This window comes from Sturnira hondurensis, unplaced genomic scaffold (genome assembly GCF_014824575.4).
Source record: "Sturnira hondurensis isolate 20B ecotype Veracruz unplaced genomic scaffold, ASM1482457v3 Scaffold0013931, whole genome shotgun sequence".
In the NCBI taxonomy this organism is placed as follows: domain Eukaryota; kingdom Metazoa; phylum Chordata; class Mammalia; order Chiroptera; family Phyllostomidae; genus Sturnira; species Sturnira hondurensis.
Genome location: NW_028086562.1, coordinates 145,737 through 168,454, shown reverse-complemented (window position 1 = coordinate 168,454; position 22,718 = coordinate 145,737). Strand labels below are relative to the sequence as shown.

The window sequence follows — 22,718 nt, the reverse complement described above, 5'->3', positions numbered from 1 at the left end:
ATCCGAATTCCAGAATTAAAAGCAACAGAAAGAATCCAGTAATTCACAGTGAACCTGCCGTTGTGCCGACTACACTGTGTGTGTTTAGCAACTGTGGGAATGCTGACATGTGCACTGCAAGTGGTGATTGAAGAGTCAATTAAGTAGTGGGAAAGGGCTTGCAGCAAAAATTTAAACTAAAAACAATCCATTTATAGGAGAGCAGTACAGGAAAAGCTGGGTAAACTATAATCAAAGTCTGTGTTTCCAGTTTCAATAGTAAACACAGTTGTTAAGAGTAGTTAACACACAAGACCATAAGTGCATGCAATTTCAAATAAGAAACATCTGTTTTACCAATAGTATCCTTTTGTAGCCTCCATTTTTTTTTTGCTCAGAGACAATATGAGAGTAAGAACAAGAGCAAGTATGACACACGAAAGAAAGAACAGTCAATTTACCTTAGGAAACAATGAGCCTTTCACATAAATTCCTAAACTTATAAATTCTAAAGCTGTTAGATAGATTTCTAGAACTTTACAGATCTTCTTAAGATCAAATGCTAATACAATCTCTCCCCCTGCTGCTTTTTTGTCCCCACCAGGTGAGGCAGTGTGCCTGTTTCCACATGGAAGTGTGGCAAAATTCAGAAAAATCAAGCAACTAGGCAGGCCAAAGCAGAAATGTGTTCTAGTCCATGACCAAAAAAGCAACATGATCTCTGATCTCCAACGAGACACTAGTCGGTTGAAATTGTTTTCAGTCCTGGGGATAAAACTGTTGTTTCATTTCACTAATGGTGAAGTTTAGTCCTGTGTATTTTTCCAGGAGATTCTGAATGATGAGTGAGGCTCTCCTCATCTGGTGCTCCAAGAGAAGGTGCACCTTTTCATCCCTAGCTCTTCACTGAGCTTCCCAGCCTGCATGCAATTTAGCAAAGGGGTAAAGGGTGGCAGCTCTGGAGTCACATGACCGGGGTTGTTTCTGTTCTATGCTTTACTAAGGGTCATCTTGAGCAAGTCTCTGCTTGCTGTAAAATGAGCGGTTACATTTCATCTGTAAAATGTCGGTTATTAATTGTACCTACTACATAAGGTGAATACGATGATGAAACGATTTGAGTAAAGCACTGAGAGACTGAGAGCTGGCCCACAAGAAATGTTCAATGAATGCTATCCATTGTGAATGCTATTAGCATTGTGATCATGAACTCTCTAAGAACCTGATTAAAGCAATCAGCTTGGGTCTAAATCACCCCATCAGCAAGGTTAGCAATTCATTACTTGTTTACAAAGCACATTACTCTGTAAAAATGGGGGAGGGGAGGCAAGAAAAATCAACATTTTGCTTTTCATCCTTGTTAACGCTACTGCTGAATTATTCATACGAAGGGAGGAGGACTGTGTCTGGACAGATACTGAGACTGGGTCCTGCAAGCAGAGCATCTATCAAAACAGGCAGTGCCTGTCTCAGCAGCAAACCCCTTTCCTGCCTCCTCCCTCCCTTTCACCATTCATCCCCCAGGACTGAGAGTGCAGTGGAGACACACAGCGGCCACACAATGTCAAAATGCTATTGCTTAAGCATTCTGGCCATAGATTTTGATGAAATAAAATGATCCATCACTAAACGATTATTTTTGTTCTCAATCTACATCCTTAAGGTATTACTAAATATCCAAAGAGGTCCAAGATGTAGTAGAAACAAAAGGAGAGGGGAGGACAGATACATTTCCAACAGGCACTCTACTATATATTTACCAAAGCAGAACTAATGAAATTATTGAAATAACACCAGTAAACATAACACAGACACAGGGACAAATGACGGATATATGCCATCTGCTTAATTCAAGTTAGAGGAAAGACAGAGTGTCTAACAAAGAAAGGGTTTCTATGGAGTCACAAGCACTGTATTCAAATAATTTTCCTCATTTATGTTTACTCTGGCCTAGTAAAAATAGGACTATCTACAGTTAACAGATAAGAAACTCACATTTTTCAAAACACTTATTTAAATGCTCACTATTTAATCCATCAAGGAATAGGGGTTTTGTTTTAATTTCTTTTTTAATAGATCAATGTGTTTCTAGTAAGCAATTTCTACCCCTACATATCTTCACATAGAGATGTTGCTATTTTTCTATTTACAGTGCTACATACATAGTGAGTTTAAAGAATTAAACACTTACAAATTGATCAGCTGGCTGAAGATAACTCAGATTTGACTGAGGCACAGAAAGCACAGAGTGAAGCAGGGAAAGAGGAACTAGGGACTGGTGAAGCATGAAAAAGTACTTTCCTTTCCAGTTAATAGTTTGCCCAGGGAGGGGAAATGCATTTGAAAATTTCCTAAAAATTTTTCTCCAAGAGCAGACTATTATTAATCTAATTCTTCACAAACAAACAAAAAACAAATCGGTAATCTTGGTAATATAAATCTTCCTCCTATTCAAAGTCTATTGTAAATACATGTTAGATAAACAAGTTCGAGTAGGTGTATGCAGGTTTCTACCTGTTTAAAGCTTCTACATTTAGATTCATCCCTTTCAAGTACATTGGTTTTAAAGGGCCTCCACCCCCAGGAGAGTTAATCACACTCTTCTCAATGGCACCTCTCTACCCCCCCAAAATTCTACTGCTGCAATTCTCACAGATTTAAAATTTGTTTTCTGGTCTACTGGTCTCCATTGCTACATGGAGCTACTTCAGGACACCACACATTAAATATTGTTCTATTTCCAATCTTCCTAAATAATTTATTCACTCATTAAAGAAAACTTCCTGAGCCTACTATGTGTCAGCTGCTTTAGTCATTCAATAAAAATGTATTGAACAGGCACCATTCAAAAGCATTTGGAGCACACCTGTGAACAAAAAAAGTTCTGGCCTCATGGATCTTACATTCTGCAGGAGGAAACAAACAAGAACCAACAGCTAAAACACATACTAACAGAGCATACAGTATATCCAAAAGCAGTAAGTGCTAACAAAAAGTACGGCAAGGTAAGGATAATGAAGAACATGCAAGGAGCAAGGCACCAGCTGCAGTACTGAAATGGGTGGTCAAAGTAGGGTGGTTATTGAGAAAGGACATCTGTGCAAACCCTTTAAAGAGATGAGGAAGTCAGCCAAGAGGGTAAAGTGTATCTCTGGAGAAGGGAACCCCTAATGGAGGGAATCACCCTTTGCCCTTTGGAGGGCAAAGTCTGGTGGTTCAGCAGCCTTTCAGGAAACAGCAAATAGGCAAGAGATGCAGGAGGAATTTGGGAGTAGAAGAAATGGGTGCATTAATAATAAGGTCAAAGGTCAAGGGCAGTCTCAGGGACCATTTATAGAAGTATTCTTATAATTGTAACATTCGAAAAGTAGACAAGAAGCACACTTCCCAAAGTATGTATATTTATATACATGAAGTATACCCAGGGTACTAAAATTTAGAAACCAGAGGCTTAGTGTTTCACTTGTACCCCAGTGGGTCATCCTGAACATCATGTTCCTTGGAGAAACATCTCACTGCCCTATACTGTCACAGTTTAGAAGGTTAACACTGTCTTCTCGTAACAGCTGGGAGCACTGCAGAGGGTCTGCTTTCCTAGGCCTGTCAACACAGCCTGTGACTTTCCTGCAAGTTTTACAGAAGATTCCAGGATGTGAGAGGAGTGGTCAGTAAAGTTCCACCCTACCCACCCACCCAGGAGCTTCCTAAAACCTCGTCTTGTGGGTGTAAGAGAGACAAATGACTTGGGCCAATGGGATGTCAGAAATGGGTCTCTCAGTGCTAGTAAATATCAAAACCAAATCATTTTTTTTATATTTTTTTATTTATCTTTAGAGGGGAAGGGAAGGAGAGAAGGAGAGAAATATCAATGTACGGGTTGCCTCTGGTGAGTCCCCTGCTGGGAACTGGCCTGCAACCCAGGCATGTGCCCTGACTGGGAATCGAACGGCAATCACGTGGCTCGCAGGCCCGTGCTCAATCCACTGAGCTGCACCAGCCAGGGCCAAATCATCTTACTAATGCAAAACCCTCATTTCTGTCTTAATAGCCATGACATGGATCTGGATAGTCACTTATTGCTAAATGATCATAAGCAGCTCTATTTCTCACATGGAGTAATTTACCTTTATAAATGCATTTTTGTAAATGTTATTTTTTGACATTTGTTTTGTTTCTATTATATTCAATTTTAGTTACCCTCTACTTAAGGCAAGTGATACAGGCCTTTTAATTTTAGTGTTGAGATAGTTTCATTTCACTTCAAAGCAAAAATTCAGTGTAAAAAGTTAGGACTTTTAAAATACTAAATGACAATGCCAGTGGTATGTACACAAAACTAGTAAAAAATCATGAGGACATATAGAGCAAATGACTGATGTTAAGGGAATAATGCTATGGTGGAAAACTCTAAGGCAGGGGTGTCAAACTCATTTCCAATGGGGGCCACATCAGCCTGGCAGTTGCCTTCAAAGGGCTAAAATAATGTAGGACTATACAAATGTAACTACTCCTTAACCGTTAAGGAGTTGGAATTACATTCCGCCCTTTGAAGGCAACCACAAGGCTGACGTGGCCCCCCAGGGAAAATGAGTTTAACCCCCCTGCTCTAAGGTATGGGTGCCATGGCTACAAGCCATCTACCTTATTTCGTGTCTATACCCCTAGCACTGAGCCTGGCAAAAAGGACTTCGCAAATAGTTGAATAAATGAAAATGGAGCCAGGATTTGAACCCATGTCTCTCTGGCTCTCAAGTTCGTTCCTATCCTTTCTACTATCAGTTAGTCTCAATCTTGGCCACCAAAAACTGTGGAGTGTTTTTAAAATTTAGAAAGCTCCAAGTGATTCTAATGGCTCCCGGGGGTGCACACTACTGCCCCAAACAGCTCTGCCCTCCTAAATAACAAGCAATCACATCCAGAGTGATGAGTGTTATGTTGGGGCAAGTACTGTCTGTAAACTAGTCTAAAGGCCACTGGAACAATTTAACTGAGACTTGAGGGAATGAGAATCAATTATCCAATTGTATATTCTAGGCAGAGGGGATTGTGGGTACAAAGACCCAGAAATAAGAGACTGAATGGTAAATTTAGAATTTCACATTCTTACCCTGACTAGTATGATTCAGTGAATTGGACGTCATCTTTCAAACTGAAAGGTCACCAGTTTGACTCCAGCTCAGGGCAACCTGGGTTGTAAGTCAGTGAGCACACAAGAGAAGCAACCAACAGATGTTTCTCTCCCTCCCTTGCCCTGTCTCTAAAATTAACAAATAAAGTAAAATCTTTAAAATTCACATTCTTCCCAGCTCTCCCACCTATGGTGACCAAATGTCCCTGTTTCCCTGGACAAAGGAATTTCCGTTTTAAATCCAAAAAAGTCCCCAGGACAAACCGGTCACCCTATCTCTGTGTTCTGACCAGTGAAAAGGAACTGCTACTATGAGCAATCACATTCTGGGACCCTGACTAGACCGTATTTATTAGTAGGACGGACTACTCTCTCTGGCACATGTTTTCCTAAGGCAGGATCCTTAAGACGTGACACTCTAAGATCCCTGCCACCTTGCAGTCGCCTGTCTTCTCAAATGGGTGCTGCAAGGGCCATCAAAAGGCTTTAACCCAGGGAGTGACAACCAAACCTGATTTTATAAGGTCATCTTTGCTGTCAGCATGGACAACAGACTGGAAGACAGTGTGAGCGGAAGCAACTAAAATGGTCTTGAACCTGCAGCAGCATTTCCGTGGGAGATTATGTGAGTCTGGAATTGGGCAGATGTAGCATTGAGGGTGGGAAGATAAAGAGGGCCGGAGGGAGCCTAATCAACAGGACTAGATGATGATTAAACGAGGGGAGGTGGCATAAGTCAGGAAAAGGAGATAAAACATGACTACTTTTTAGATGACTTAGAAAACACTGGCTGTCCTCAATTCATAACCTCAGTATATTCTAAAAGTTCAATGAGGATTCATTATTAAACAGTCACATTTCCATATTAACAATTTAAAAACTGTAGTTATATTTCCAGGCTATGTCACTAATCTACTAAATCCATTAAGAGACTGACATATTTTCTAATGAAAAATTATAGAAAAAAATATTGCTGAATTCCTATACAAGTCTTGAAAGGAATTAAGGAGCACTGTCCATTTATTTTAAATGTTGGCATTTGAGGCAAAACATTTAGTTAATGAAGGAAGAGAGACTTACAGAGGGTTTAAATGGGTCTTCTGGATATTTTCAAGGGCTGTGAAGAGGTTCTCTCAGATATCTGCTTTTGCATTTAAAAGGCACAGCCACTCTCCTCCATATTGCCGGTGTCCCTAGCTCCAGTTTCTATATCTAACCAGCCACAATCAGGGTCAGTTTTTGGAAAGAAATATTTCCCTGAGACAACCAAGGAGAAACTGAAAGAGAAAGCAGAAAGGATGGACATTAAGCACTGCCTGAGTGGAAGGAGATGGGTAAGAAAAGAATAAGGGCAAGGGAGTTAGTGTGTCAAGCCCAATATGGGTCAAAGAAAGGGAGCAGGGGGAAGACAGTGACCCCTGATAGCTTCTCCTGGGACAGAGCTGAGCACAGAGGGGGCGAAAGGAGCATGCTGAAAGACATCATTAGTCAATTGTGTATAGAGCTAAGGGGGAAGGAATAAGAGACTAACAAGGTTTAAATGCCTTACTTAACCCTCAACAACCTTCATTTTTTGAAGAACATTCTATCCTCTGGACTTTCCAACTTCCTCCAACTAAATACCAACTTCCTAGGTTCAACAACTACCACTGAATCCATTAGTGGCCTCTGTTGACCCCAAACCCAGCCAAGGCCAGAATCAATACTCTCACCGACTCATTCCACAGCTTCACCTCCTTATCGTCCTATGATGTTTTAGTCCAGTTTCTGCCTGGCTAAACTCCACCAACATGGGGTGATTTTAAGACTGTCATAATATCTGGTGCAAATGCCTAAAGAAAACAACAATTCTAGATTGAGAAAGGGATTCGGATTATATAGAACAGATGTAATCTTCTAGATATTTATACTGCATTAGGTTCCAAAGTACTTTTGTATATTTTAACTAAAGTGACCCAATGAACTATATGATAATAAGCAATCTCACAATTCAAATACAAATAAAAAAAACTTGAGGTACACTTTCTCTTCTACTCCTCTTGAAAGTAACTGAAAGAAAACTAATTCCACGATTCAACATGGAAATCATCAATTCTGTTAAAAGGAATATTTCATACATCCTACCTTCAGAGACATGGCACTGCCAAAAATGCAAATAGCAAGTGTTTGCACACATTTGCATTATTTGGTACATAGTAGTCTTTATTACAATGAACTATTTAAAACAAAACAAAAAACTTTCTACATTTGAAGGGAATACTTTATAACATAAAATTTAGCAAATGGAAAACTTGATATAATTTACTCTTTTTTCTCCTTTCTTCTTAATTAAAAAGAGCCAACAAGCAAGTCTTCATAATAAATGCAAACTCTATTATACACAGGCACAGGCAGACACACATGGATGGGGACAGTGGGCCACAGGACTGAACCACCTAGCTCGTCCCTCAAGCACTATATATGTCATGAATGTCCTCTGGTACACTGTAGAACAAAATACAACCCTGGAAAAGCAGACATTTTGAGTCAACTGTAGCTCTGATTACTAAGTTGTGGTACTCAGCACATTCCTAGGCCAAGGAGCATCCTCCCCCCAACTCCCCAAGCCTCCTAGGTAATGACTAGACTGTCATCAAGCAAGATACAAAGGCCAATCCTCTAGCCCATAGTCTGTGGGTTCAGGAGACTTAGCTAGCAACTGGAATCTCTTTATTTTATTTTATTTTATTTATTTATCTTTAGAGGGGAAGGGAGGAAGAGAAATATCAATGTATGGTTGCCTCTGCTGAGGACACACAATGTATCGTGTGTCCCCTGCTGGGAACTGGCCTGCAACCCAGGCATGTGCCCTGACTGGGAATCAAACCACAATCCTCTGGTTCGCAGGCCAGTGCTCAATCCACTGAGCTACACCAGCCAGGGCCCTGGAATCTCTTGATTATGTATCACAGCAGGAATCCTGGGTCCAGGAACTTGGCTAGTTTTAGGTATAATGGTAATGATGTATTAGATAAATTTAGTTAACTTCACACAAATGAACTATTTATGGAAAGTCATCCTGTCCTCCTGGAGACAAGAGACCCCATCTCCATGTCTGGAACATGACAAGATTTGGCATGAGTTCACCTCGCTACAGAACTAAATGACACAGATGCAATAAAGCAAAATAAACTGTTTCCCAAAGACTAACAATAACTGATTGGAAATTGGGGAGATTTACAATACAAATAATATTCTAAGGTATAAGTTTAAAAGGAAACACAAAGGATGTATATAAATAAAATTGTATTTGTCCTATAAAAATAATAATTTTTATATATTTATTATATTGAGGGCTTGAATAGAAAAATATAATGTTCCTACCAGAAGAAGTCTTATGCCTTATTCCTCAAATTAATTAAAACGATTTCTGCCCTGGCTGGTGTAGCTCAGTGGATTGAGTGCGGGCCTGCGAACCACACGATTGTGGTTCAATTCCCAGTCAGGGCAAGTGCCTGGGTTGCAGGACAGTTCCCAGCAGGGGACTCACCAGAGGCAACCACACATTGATGTTTCTCACCTTCTCTCCTTCCCTTCCCCTCTAAAAGTAAATTAATTAATTAACTGATTTAGGAGAAAAAAAAAACAATTTCCATCAAAATCTCAGTAAGTTTTTATTTCATTTGCTTTTGGAGGTTGAGGGGGTTGGCACAAGAAAATAACAAAATGACTTTTTAGGTTCTCAGACATTCAGGCTCTGGTTTCGCTATAAGAAGTCTCTGGTCCATGTTCCCTTGCCGGCAAAACTCGCTCTTCCTGCCCCACTTTCCTGTCACCCTCTTGGCCTTCACTGAGCACTTCAGTCCCAAACTACTGCTCCTGGCACAAAACTGAACATTTCCTTTTCATTCCAATGCCTTTTCTAGGATCCTCATCCATCAATTTCCTTTGTTCCTGCCTCTTAACTACCCAGAAAATGTTCAACCCTGAATTTGGGTTAGGAGGCACCCTGATACAGTAATTAAGAACTCAGGCTCAGGAGTCAGCCCACCTGGTTACAAATCCTGACTTTACTGCCTATTCACCATGTACCTGAGGCAAGTCACTTAATTTTTCCAAGCCTCAGTTTACAGATCTGTAAGTAACAGTACCTTACTTAGAGTTGTAATGAGAGTTAAACACAAAGCTTGACATTTAATAAGCACTAAAAATATGAGCACCTATATATGGGCTGCTGGGGCCTATAACAAAATCACCTCAACATGTAGACTGGAAATGCTACTGATTTATGTCTTCCACTCTTAGCAGTCCTCAGCACCATCGGGTCGTATGTGTCTGGTCCACTCCTTTTTTCAGTCCCACAGTACCTTCTTTTGCCTGCCACTTTTAAATGTGAGTTTTCATCACAGAACCTATCTTGGACTCCTATTCATACACCATACAGTCTAAGCAATTTCACCTTCCAATGGTCTCAGCCCCTGCTCACTTAACTGACAATTACCTAATCTCTAGACATGACTGGAGCTTCAGATACAGAGCATCCATAAACTCAACGTGTTCCCCACACCATATCCTCCCCGTGTGCTTTCAGTATCATCAGTTAGTGGCACCACCATCCCCTCAAGCAAAACCACCTCTTACTCTTCCTCCTGCCTTCTCACAGACAATCTGGTTCAGCATTTTTTTTTTAATTTTTAAAAAGATTTTTATTTACTTTTAGAGAGAGGGGGAGGGAGAGAGAAAGAAAGGAAGAGAAACACTGATGCAGGAATCAGCTGCCTCTCCCACACCCCCAACCAGGGACTTGACCTGCAACTCTGGCACATGCCCTGAACAGGACTCGAACTCACAATCTTGCGGTTTGCAGACCAACACCAAATCCACTGTGCCACACCAGCCAGGGCTGGTTCTGCATTTTAAACATCTCTCCTTCTCTTCAGTACCACCACCACCGCCAGTTTTAAAATTCATTATCTCCCTAGCTGGTTGTGTTAGTTTCCTGGGACTTTCCTAACAAAGTACCACAAACTGAGTGGCTTAAACTGTAGAAATTTATTGTCTCACAGTTCTAGATCAAGGTGTCCACAGGGTTGGTTCCTTCTGAATAATGAATGTAAAGCAAGGATCTGTTCTCAGATCTCTTTCCTGAGCTTGTTGATGGTCATCTTTTCCCTGTGTCTCTTCAGATCCTTTTCTCTTCTATGTGTGTCTATCTCTGTGTCTAAATTTCCCATTGTAACACGGGCACCAATTAGATTAGATTAGGGCCCACCCTAATGGCCTGAATTCCAAATGACATCACACAGCTGAGTTAGGCCTTCAACATATGGATCTGGAGAGGACACAACTGAACCCATAACACCGGCCTTCCCGCCTCTACCTTAGCTTACCTATCTCTGACTATGTCTTCCCCTTTACTATGAAAGCAATCTTTCTGAAACTCAATTCCAATGTCCCTTTCCTGCTTAAAACCCCCATTAGCCACTTTTCATTTAAAATGTGGATAACAACAATGATAATAATACAAATATTTATTGAGTGCTAACTATGTGCTTGGTACTGCTCTAACTACTTTATATATAGGACACTGTTCCTACTGGATATTATCTCCATTTTATAAATGAACAAACCGAGCAATAAAGGTATTGAATAGTATCTGTTCAATAAAGCCATGCAGTTAATAAGTCTCAGAACCAGGATTTAAACTCAGGCTCTGCACCTCAAAATTTAAAAGTGCCTAACATAGAAAGTCAATTTATTAGTCAATTTGGTTTCCATTTTGACCCTTAACCTACCTATCACATACTAGCCTCAGCACAATCCAATTAGAACTCTCATTAGAGGAAAGAGGAGTCTTAAAGGTAATGCTGATCTGCACTTACACAGCTATCAAATCCCGAATACCTCACAGACATCAAATCACCCAACCATTACCAAAACAAGGAGGTGCAGGAGGAAGTGGGAATGAAGAGGCAAAGAAGGATAAAACTACAGAATGACAACAGAGAGGACGAAAATCTAACAATTCAGCCAGGATATACTCTCAATATGCCCAGAAATTTTAAAAAAAAAAATGTTTTTCAGTGTCTGAAGGGGCTTTTTATTAAAAACTTAGTAACTAAATTGAATGGCTACAGCTCAATAAAGAACATATAAATACAAATTTCCCCTCTAAATATAACATAAAAGCAACCCCAAAAGTTATTTCTAGAAGGCTTTAAAAAGGAAGGTTATAAACACTGAAACAAAATATATTTTTAAGTGCTAACCATATTTTTCCTGGAATGTGTTCTAGGGCACAACCTGACAAGGTCTTTAAAGGGTTCGCTGTTGATGAAACCACTTTCATGGCCTAATGAGTTTGAGCCCTATTAATTCAGACTGTGCTGTGCACATTGATTTTTGGCATAGTGAGGATCAGCAGAAGTAACAGTTCTTCAAATCAACCAACTGCTCACATTGTTAAGCAGAAAAAAATGTCTGCTGTGAAATATACAGTGTCCAAGCACTACTTAATGCCAGCAAAAGCTAACAAACTATATTTTTACATTGAAGGAGGAGAAGGAAAGTAATCCCTACCAATACAGAAGACAGTTTGGGTCTTTCAGTATTTCTAATTAAAAAAATACAAAGCCAAGAAAGAATCAAAAGCAGAGACAATCTACTTTCCAGAACTGAATTACCACCGTTAGATGGCACAAACCATCAAGTAGGGACAGAACACACAGAAATAAAAATCACAAGATAAAATAGCTTTGAAGGCAGTTCTTTCCCTTAAATGAAGCTTTTTTATCAACCAAATCTATACAGTTACTGTGCGTTCTAGCCTTTTGATAATGTGTGTATCAAAGATTTTGCTTCATAGCCCTGGCAATTTTCCACAGTTAATATGTCATGAAAACCAAATTCAATCTGCTATATGGCTAAACCCAACTTTAAAGTTACCATTAGAAATGACATCATTTATGCCTTGAGCAGTGTGGGTCGGTTGGGCACTGTCCTGCAAGGCAAGGGGTAGCCAGTTCCATTCCCAGTCAGGGCACAGGCCTGAGTTGCAGGTTTAGTCCCCAGATGGGGCACGTACAAGAGGCAACCAATTAATATTCTTCCTCACATCAATGTTTCTCTCCCTCTCCTTCTCCCTCCCTTACCCTCTCTCTAAAAATAAAGAAATATTTTTTAAAATACAAGATATAACATCATTTATACCTTCTATCATATTAATATTTATTTCATTTTTGATGGTAACAAAAACAATCCTGGGTATGTGCATGATTAAAGTTGTCAATAAGTAACCACTTCTCTCTGTACCTCCTGCTTCAGGTTACTAGTTCAGAGTTTGGCAACATGTGGGCTAATGGTCAAACAGCACAGCCTACTTTTGAATGGCCCATAAGGGAAAGAATAGTTTCTGTATTTGTAAATGGTTTGGGAGAAAAACAAATCAAAAGAAGAATAATTCTTCATAACACATAAAACTATGAGAAATTAAAATTTCAGTGTCCAAAAATAAAATTTTATTGAAAACAGTGATATCCATTCACTTAAATGTTGTCTTTGGCTGCTTCTGTGCTATGAAGGTAAGGCTGAATAGTTGTAACAAAGACCACCTGGGCCATAAGCCCCACAACAGTCACTATTTGGCCCTCTTCAGAAAAAGCTTACCCCCGTGCTAGCTATAGTCAGAGACTTACAGAACATGTTATTAAGAAGCACTGGACAACACGTGACCAGAAGGTGTGTAACTACTGAAAGGAAATATGCTCTGACGGGCAAAGCTGGAGCTGGAAGTAAAGTCCTGCTACCATTGATCAGCTGACATCTCTCTTTCATGGAATGCTGCAGATCTGAAGTTGCTATAACATGTGACTCTCTTAAGTAATGCCTAAAGGTATATATCCGTATAAAAGCAGACATCTGGACAGACAATTCAAGACATTTTATATTCAGATTTAAGAAAGTTTTTCTCTAGAGCAAAAGGAGCTACTCCACTAAAGAGAACAAAAACATGCCCTGGCTGGCATAGCTCAGTGGATTGAGCGCGGGCCTGTGAACCAGAGGATCGTGGTTCGATTCCCAGTCAGGGCACATGCCTGGGTTGCAGGCCAGTTCCCAGCAGGGGACACACCAGAGGCAACCATACATTGATGTTTCTCTCCCTCTTTCCTTCCCTTCCCCTCTAAAGATAAATAAATAAAATCTTAAAAAAAAAAAAGTAAGTAGCATTATTTTAAAAAAGAGAGAACAAAACAAAATCAACAAATTGGAGAACAAAACAGGTAAGTTAAGGAAACTAACACAATAAGTTTGGGTAAATTGGGATAAATTGGGGGAAAATAGTAACTGAAATTTCCTCCAAAAGATGGACGTAGGGCACTGTACACAGGGAAGTCTTCAAAAGTGTGAGGAAAAAACTGAGGGATATATACTGAATGGAATTCATAAATAGAACAGAATGACCTTAAATGGTATGTAAATATTAAATTAAGAAAAATTTATCTAATATATTTCAAAATAGCAGAGACTTTAGCAATTTACATTTTTAAAAAACTGAGTAATACTATCTTCATTAAAATAATGTTGTCATTTGCTAGAATTAAAAAAAAAACAAATTTAACAGGGCTGTTAATTTCACATTTGAGTATGAGGCAATGTCTCTCAAATCCTTTGCAAAATAGGACTTTAGTTGCTTTCTTTACATATTATAGCTGCTTAAAAATTTTACTTTCTGTTTCTAGATACAGTGTAAATGACTACTCAACCTCAAACTTTCTTCCCCCCAAAATATTCTATGTAATTAATTTCATATTTTTCTCTTAAAAATAAAACTCTGGCTTACCTACATACCATACCAATTTCAAAACACACAATTTCAGGTGAAAGCTCTGAAGTGTGTTATATATTTTATTCACATGAATAGATATTTTATCTCATTCTCTGTGATTAGAATGGAAAAACAGATGATAGTAAAACACATGTGGTACTAAAAGTAAAGCTGATCCCCAATACCAATAATCAAAAATAATGAACAATACTTATGTCTGTTTCCTAACTGCACTTTAGTTTTAACATTACTAAGAAATGTGGAAAACGCTATCATTAAAAATAACTCCTGTCCTGGCTGGTGTGGCTCAGTGCCAGCTGCAAACCAAAGGGTTGCCAGTTCAATTCCCAGTCAGGGCACATGCCTGATTGTGGGCCAGGTCCCCAGTAGGGGGTGCATGAGAGGCAACCTCACATTGATATTTCTCTCCTCTTTCTCCTTCTTGTCCCCTCTCTCTAAAAATGAATAAAGTTAGGAAAAAAAATAACTCCTAAGACTTCTAGTCAAGACAGAAGCATAGGTAGACACACTTCGCCTCCTCATGCAACCACAAAAAGGAATTACAACTAAATTTTAGAACAAGTAACACCCAGAACTGTCAGAAAAATGAACTGTCTGAAAGTCCAACAGCAAGGATTTTAAAAAGCCACATTCATCCAGGAGGGGTGAACACATGGAGAACGGGCAGAGAAGGGGTGATGGCAGTGCAACAGGCACGGCCTTACATTCACATGTGGTGGATAAAAATCAGGAGGGATAGCTTGGGACTGAGTGATCCCAGACCCAGGCCAGACTGCATAGCCCAGGATTCCAGTGCCCGAAGATAAATCCCTGTAACTTCTGGCTGTAAAAGCAGTGGGGATTGGGGCAGTGGAACAAATTGCCAGGTTTTTAGAAAACTTCTAACAGCTGGAATAGCACCAGTCATATACAGAGACTGGGTGAAATGAATGGAAACAGGGTGAGTGCCAAGCAAACTCCCAGAAGCCAAGCAGCAGCAAAGAACCCTCTCCACTGGCCTGGCTGGTGTGGCTCCGTGGATTGAGTACTGGCCTGCGAACCAAGGTGTCACATACTAGACTCTGAGTCAGGGCACATGCCTGGGCTGCAAGCCAGGATCCCAGTAGGGGCCTACAAGAGGCAACTCGGTGTTTCTCTCCCTCTCTTTCTCTTTCCCCTTTCCCTCTCTCTAAAAATAAATAAAATCTTAAATAAATAAAAAAAAGAACCCTCTCAAGCCCTCCCCTAACAGAGAACCACACTGTGGTAAAATAGGTTGTCCCACCCTGCAGATTATCTAAAGCTCCACCCCACACAATTTACAGGTAACTTTTACAGGGAGTGAAAGCAAGCTCTACCTAATACACAGAACCAATTACAGGGAGGCTGCCAAACTGACGAGACAAAGAACTGTGGTTCAAATTAAAGAATACAACAACATCCTAGAAAAAGAACTAAACAAAATGGAGATAGTCAACCTATCAGATGCAGAGTTCAAAACACTGGTGATCAGGATGCTCAAAGAACTCATTGAGTATGGCAACAACATAAAGGAAGAAATGATGGTTACACTGTGTGAAATAAAGAAAAATCTAAAAGGAACCAACAGTGAAGACGTCAGCATTCAGAACATAGGAAGAAATAAAGATTCAACCAGAAGAGAAAGAAGAAACAAGAATTTTTTAAAATGAGCGTAACATAATACGACTCTGGGACACCTCCAAATGTGCCACTGTCCAAATCATAGGGGTGCCAGACAGAGAAGAGGAACACCAAGAAATTGAACACTTATTTGAAAAAATAATGAAAGAGAACTTCCTTAATGTGGCAAAGGAAATAGACATATAAGTCCAGGAAGCACACAGAATCCCAAACAAGTTGGACCCAAAGAGGACCACACCAAGACACAACATAATTAAAATGCCAAAGGTCAAAGATAAAGAATCTTAAAAGCAGTAAGAGAAAAGTTACCTACAAAGGAATACCCATGAGAGGATCAGCTGATTTCTCAAAAGAAACTTTGAGAGCAAGAAGGGACTGGCAAGAAGTATTCAAAGTGATGAAAAACAAGGACCTACAGCCTAGATTACTTTACCCAACAAAGTTACCACTTAGAATAGAAAGACAAATACAGTGCTTCCCAGACAAGGCATAGCTAAAGGAGTTCATCATCACCAAACCATTAATACATGAGTGTTAAAGGGAATAATTTAAGAAAAAGAAGATAAAAACTATGAACATTAAAAAAGGCAACAAACTCACAACTATCAACAACTGAATAAAAAAAATTAAGTAAACAACCAGAACAGGAACAGAATCACAGGTATGGAGATCATTTGAAGGGTTATCAATTGGAAGGGAGAAGGGGAAGAATGGAGGAAGAGGTGCAAGGATTAAGAAGCCTAACTGGCAGGTACAGAATAGGCAGGGGGATGTTAAGAATAGTATAGAAAATGGAGATGCCAAAGAATTTATATGCCTGACCCATGGACATGAACTAAGGGAGTGGGGAGTTGCTGGACAGAAGGTGGGTATCACACAGAGGTGAACAAAGTGGGAAAAAGCAGGACAACTGTAATAACATAATCAATAAAATATACTAAATAACAACAACAATAATAATAATAATTCCTGATTTGTCTTTTAACAAAGAAGTAATAAATCAAAATAACTATTTAATCTAACCTGAGGTATAAAAATTGGGAAATAAGTAACTACATAAAACAAAAAGAAGCTACTTTGGTTGGTATCTATAAACCAATGTACACACACACACACACACACACACGAAACAGAATTCCTATAGTAATATGTTTCTTAAATTTGTACTGTTTCCACTCACATGAGGCCTTTCATTCAGGAATTTCCAAGTACTTTTAACAAACATATTCATCTGAGTTATCCTAGATCCAATAAAGAAAATGAAAACCTTTAAAAAGTACTTTAAGTCATTCTAATAGGTCAAAACTAAAATTTTCAAAATCCCAAATGTCCATCTGCCACACTTAATAGCAGACATAATCTCCACACTGTAAGAACACCAGGAAACACACAGAGTCCCAAGAACTGTTTTCTAAATTTAAATTCTCATGCCTAACATTCTAAGACCTTATTAGTTTGTCCTTTGTGCTTTTTGTGCTTTTAAGGGAGAAAAAATTTAAAGGATCCAAAAACTCCTTAGACTTCAAAACCGTTCTTTCCAAACCATATTTGATGATTAATATGTGAGTCATAACTAAACAGATTAAGTGTCCTAAAAATGTATAGAAATTTAAAACTTAAAAAAAGAAAATGGTTGGCATTATATACTATGGGGTGAGCTGAATGCAAACATTTGAAAGGTTTAGAAAAATTCAACACTCATATATAGTCAGCAATTAAGCATCTGGTTTCAACCTTTCCTCTTTTTTAAAAAAAATATTTATCTTTTAGAGAAGGGGGGAGAGAGAGAGGGAGAGAAACATCAACATGTGGTTGTCTCTTGCACATAAACCTTTCCACTTTTAAAGAGATGTCTTTAGGCCCAGGTTGGTGTGGCTCAGTGGACTGAGCACCGGCATGTGAACCAAAGGGTCACAGGTTCAATTCCCAGTCAGGGCACATGCCTGGGTTACTGGCCAGGTCCCCAGTTGGGGGTGCATGAGAGACAACCACACACTGATGTTTCTCCTCCCTCTTTCTCTCTTCCTTCCCCTCTAAAAATAAATTAAATAAAATCTTTATAAAAATAAAAATAAAGAGATGTTTTTAAATGTGTCAGAGTAAGTCAAATTCCCATTTGTTGAATTCTCTCATAAAGGGTACATTTACTTCCTACCCCAAAATATCTGAAAGCAAAAGATACACTATTCCTTTAGGTTAATGTTCCACAAATGCTTGAAAAGCCAACTCTATTCAATTTAGTTGCATCAATAAGACAATTCCAAATTTTTTAAGCCAATATGTTTTAAACTAAGCATGGATATTTCCCAGGGCCAATAATTATGATACATTACCTTAGTAACCTTTCTAGGCCAAACCAGAACATTTCTTTCCAAAACTCACAGTCCACCAAATTGGGACACTGTAGTGGGGAAAGACTTCAGAACACAGGGATTATTTTTCCAAAGCAAAGCTTAAATGCCAGAAGCATGAACTGGCAGAGTTGCACTGCCCTCTAGAGTCACCTCCTGATATTCTTTTTAGCCTGAAATTAAATTAAATTCTAATCATAAGACCCTTCTAATTAAACAAGGTTTTAGTATGCTAATATTGTAAACTGACCTTTTTTAAATGGATTGGTAGTTGATACTAAAACTTACAATATTTCAAATACCTACCAGTATTAAAGGTTAGCTGTATTTCCCAAAGAACTGAAAAGCACCCAAAACAGAATTTAACAATTTGCAGTTTTTAAAAAGTTTCAAATAATGCAAATTGTATACATCTCTAAAACAAAGATGAATTATAGCATATAATAATTAACCCAAGTAGCCAGGAGTTCTCTCCAGCAAAAAACAAAAATGAATTATAGCATATAATAATTAACCCAAGTAGCCAGGAGTTCTCTCCAGCAAAACCCCAAGTTCATACATTTGATAAAACAGAAAAATATTGGGCCCATATAGCCACTGTGTCCCAGGGCTACTTCTCAGCCTACATCTATCCTTTCAGGTCCTAGCCAGGCAGCCAGAGCTCTAAAAGGATCTTAAGGAATTAATGAAAAGCCACTGCAACCAAGACCTGGGTAAGCTGCAAAGCACAAACACCAATGTCCAATTTTTATAAACGTGCAATAAACAACCTGACAAGGACTCAAGTAGATTGAAACCATCCCTCTAACCTAAGAACTCTATGGGCATCTATACCACACCATAACTTGAGATTTTCTAGTATTCTTTATCTTTAAGAACTTATTAAAAATACATTTTACCACGCACCACAGTTAGTACAGCTTGCCTCGGCAGTCACAGTTAAGTAAACAGGGTTTGTTTCCTCATTAGAGTCACTTGGAGACCACAAGTAACAAACCCTTGTCAAACCTTGTTTAGAGGGGGGAAAAATCTGTCTCTTCAACACCAAGAAAGCTCATGTCTCCAAACAGAAACCAAAACTAGGATGCAATGTTCCACAGCAAAATATCTGTTATTACTTCTCAAAGCAATCTAATGAAAGTGATGCTGGGGCAACAATTCATAAATAAAAATAGCGACATCTTTTGGGGCATAAAAATTAAACTAAAATTTGTATAGGGGCTGGGAAACTCGGGCCCATGGGTTAAATGCAAGCAGCTTATTTTTGTAAAGAAAGTTTTATTGAAACACTACCATTTCCATTCATTTACATACTGCCTACTGCTTTCTTCTACAAGGACAGAGCAGAGCCAGTACGACAACAGACCACAAGGTCTGTAAAAGCTGAAATATTTACTATCTGGCCCTTTACAGAAAAAGTCTGCCAATTCTTCTCTAGAACAAATATTCCACAGCCTTCTCCAGACAGAGATTCAGAGAGAGAAAAGGGAATACAACTACTAAAATTAAGAAAATAAAATTATGGAAATGCATGGGAAGGAAAAAGTGACAGACACAGCTGATTCATCCCATATAATGGTTCACATTAGGCTTTCTAAACCACTAAAGAGCTCTAAAGTTTTCTTCTAGGTACTTTAACATATTTCTTTAAGAATAAATGGAGAAAATAAAAATTTCTACATATATTTTACTGACAGCCATACTGCATTAAGAGTTTACTTGTGGAGAAGGTTGTTATTTGTATGAAAGAGAACATTTCAAATGAGCTTCAAGATCCCGGAATAAATTTGAGGTAAATACCAAGGACTTAAGTCAGTGAACTGTCAAAATAGGTATTTCCAGAACCTTCAATATAAAATATAATGAGTGCCTTGAAGGTAACTGTATGTAAATACAAAAAACAGTAGGAAGCTGTGGCCTGGTGACTCCGTTGGAGAGACATCCCTGCACCAAAAGTTTGCAGGTTCAATCCCCAGTTAGGGCACATACCTAGGTTGCTAGGTTCAATCCCTAGCTGGGGTGCATACAGGAAGCAACCAATGGATGTCTCTCTCGCCACCCCCCACTTCTTCGATCTCTAAAATCAATAAACATATCCTCAGGTGAGCATAAAAAAAAACCAACATGAAGATGATCTGGTCAAGAGACTCAGGTTCTAGTTTGGACTCTATAAAATCTTAGAAGTCACTTGCCCTCTTTGGATTTCAGTGGTCTCATCTATAAAATGAGGAAAGTAGACTACATCAATGGTTCTCAACCATTAGCATTAATCAGAATCACCTAGAGCAGGGGTCTCCAACTTTCAGTGGTGGACAGGTACCAGTCCAGGCCTGTTAGGAACTGAGCCACACAGCAGGAAGTGAACTTGAATATAATGCACTTGAATTATCCCAAAACCACTGAAATACGGTCCTCCATAAAACTGGTCCCTGGTACCAAAAAGGCTGGTGAACACTAACCTAGAGGGATATCTTTAAACAAAAATTGCTAGGCACCAGAGCTCCAGTTCCAGCTGACTCATAAAGAATTATTAAATCATCACTCTCATCTTCACAGCAAAAAAAAATTAGCTTATGAAACTGAAATCAATTATTTTTCTTAGATGCATCAGAGATCTGAGGTCACAAGGCAAACCACCACCCCAAAATCTGGAGAGACAGGAAAACACTGAGAATCACAGCAGAGATCAGCTTACCTGAAGCAAAGCTACAGAAGCCAGTATCTGGCAGTGTTGATAAATTTCCAAGGATTACTAAGGACTAGCTTGAGAGTTTTAAAACTCCTGGAGACCTGCATATAGGTTTTACCTTCACAAGCCCCATCAGATTCGCATAGGAGAATCAGAGAAAAGCCCCCTAGTATTTTTAGCAGAAGGGAGGGGGAAGTGACTCACACTGAAACAGCTCCTAAAACCCAAAGATTATGAGTCTGACACCTTGACATCCTGATGATTTCAGAGCAGCACATAAATAAGCAGGCAACAGTTTTTAAAATTTGTCTTGTATACAAGGTCTGTACAGAAAGTATCCAGCCATGCTTTATGAAAAATAGAGACATTTTTTGAGGAAGACACAAGGAACATTGTTCACAGGACAATGACGCCTCAGTTCCCTTCAAAGTAGGCACCCTGGGACCACCATCAGCTGCCCAATTGTATTTTTCTGAATCTCATCAACAGTCTGAAATCTTTTCCCTTTTGAAGGCAGTTTTAGTTTGGGGAAAAGCCAGAAGTCACAGGGCACCAAATCTGGGCTATAGTAGGGCTGAGTCACCTGGGTGATTTGATGTTTTGCCAAAACACTCTGCAGGAGACATGATACATGAGCAGGTGCATTGTCTTGATAAAGCTGCCCATCACCAGTTGCCATGGCTATGGCCATTTTCATGGCATTGCACCTCAACCAACAAAGAACACTGAGGTAGCATACCTTATTAATTGTTTGGTCTGGAGGGACTTACTTGCATGGGCAACACCTTCCCAAACAAAAAACATAGTTAATATGGTCTTGGTCTTGATCTTGCTGCAACTCTTCTGCTCCTTCTTCGGACATGGAGAACCAGGCAACTTCCATTGGGATGACTGGGCCTTCCTTTCTGGATCACAGCAATACACCCACAACTCATCTTCAGTTATGACCTTCTTAACATCTGGTTCACTGGTAGTGGTTTGAATCACATCATTAGCAACTGCAGCATGATGTTGCTTCTGTTCTGGTAGCAAAAGCCGAGGAACAAATCTTGCCATGACACATTTCTTGCCAAGATCCTGGGTCAAATTTTCAGACACAGGAGATTTTGGAATCCCCAGATCAACCTCTAGTTGTCACACTGTCAGTCACCAATCTTTGTTGATTGCAGTCCTACACAGTCAACATTTTCAGATGTTCTGTTTGTTGCAGGCCTTCCAGAGTGTGGAACTTTCAACAGATCCTCGACTATCTTTGAAGCATTTATGCCAAACTTTTATTTGTATTGCACTCACTGTATGATCCCCAAAACCCTTCTGAATCATCTGAAGAGATTCCGTGGAGGAATATTCAAGCTTAATGCAAAATCTGATACGGATTCACTGCAATATTTGCTCAGTCATTTTGAATGCAATAGCCACAGTTACACATGCTCACTTAGCAGCATCTACTACCCCCACTGACTAGTACAGTGAAGTCATCATTGCTCATGCGTGCACATTCCAGTCCACTCTCCTTGGCTGACAGGTTACAGCCATGTTGCACAAACCGTTCACATTATATTAACAATAGCTGGACTTTTTCCGGACAGGCCTCAATTAAATACTCACACAGACAGTAGGAGGCTGCCAGAAATATACCCACTTTTATCAGCTTCTTGTTTAAGTTTTCTGGAGATATTCCATGCCAATATAGCATGTATGTATAAATACCCTTTTTCCTTATACAAATAAATAGTATGCTTCAGATATCACGCAACCTTTTTGTCTCCTTCATTTATCTTAGAGATTATTCCTGGTCAATGGACATAAAACGCTTCATTCTTTTTAACTGCTGCATGGAATCCCATCATACGGGTGTACCATATTCACTTAACTATTCTAAATGCTTGCAGCCTTTTGCTATAGTATGAAATGTTGCAATAATAATCCTTAATCACAAATAAAGGAGAAGATAAAGGATAAATATGTGACTATATAGTATAATAAATATGATAAATGTATATCATATTGCAAGTATAATAAAATGTAACTTTATAATCTAAGTGGTAGGTATGGGGTGGTTACCACATAATTTTTTTCAATTCTTCTATATTTCATCACCACCAA

At 39.1% G+C, this 22,718-nt stretch overlaps 1 protein-coding gene across 4 annotated transcripts in view; it reads right to left on the bottom strand.

Annotated features, from left to right (window-relative positions):
- The window catches only part of RERE (arginine-glutamic acid dipeptide repeats), a 408,446-nt gene that overhangs the window by 301,756 nt on the left and 83,972 nt on the right, over positions 1-22,718 (bottom strand). The window lies entirely within an intron of this gene.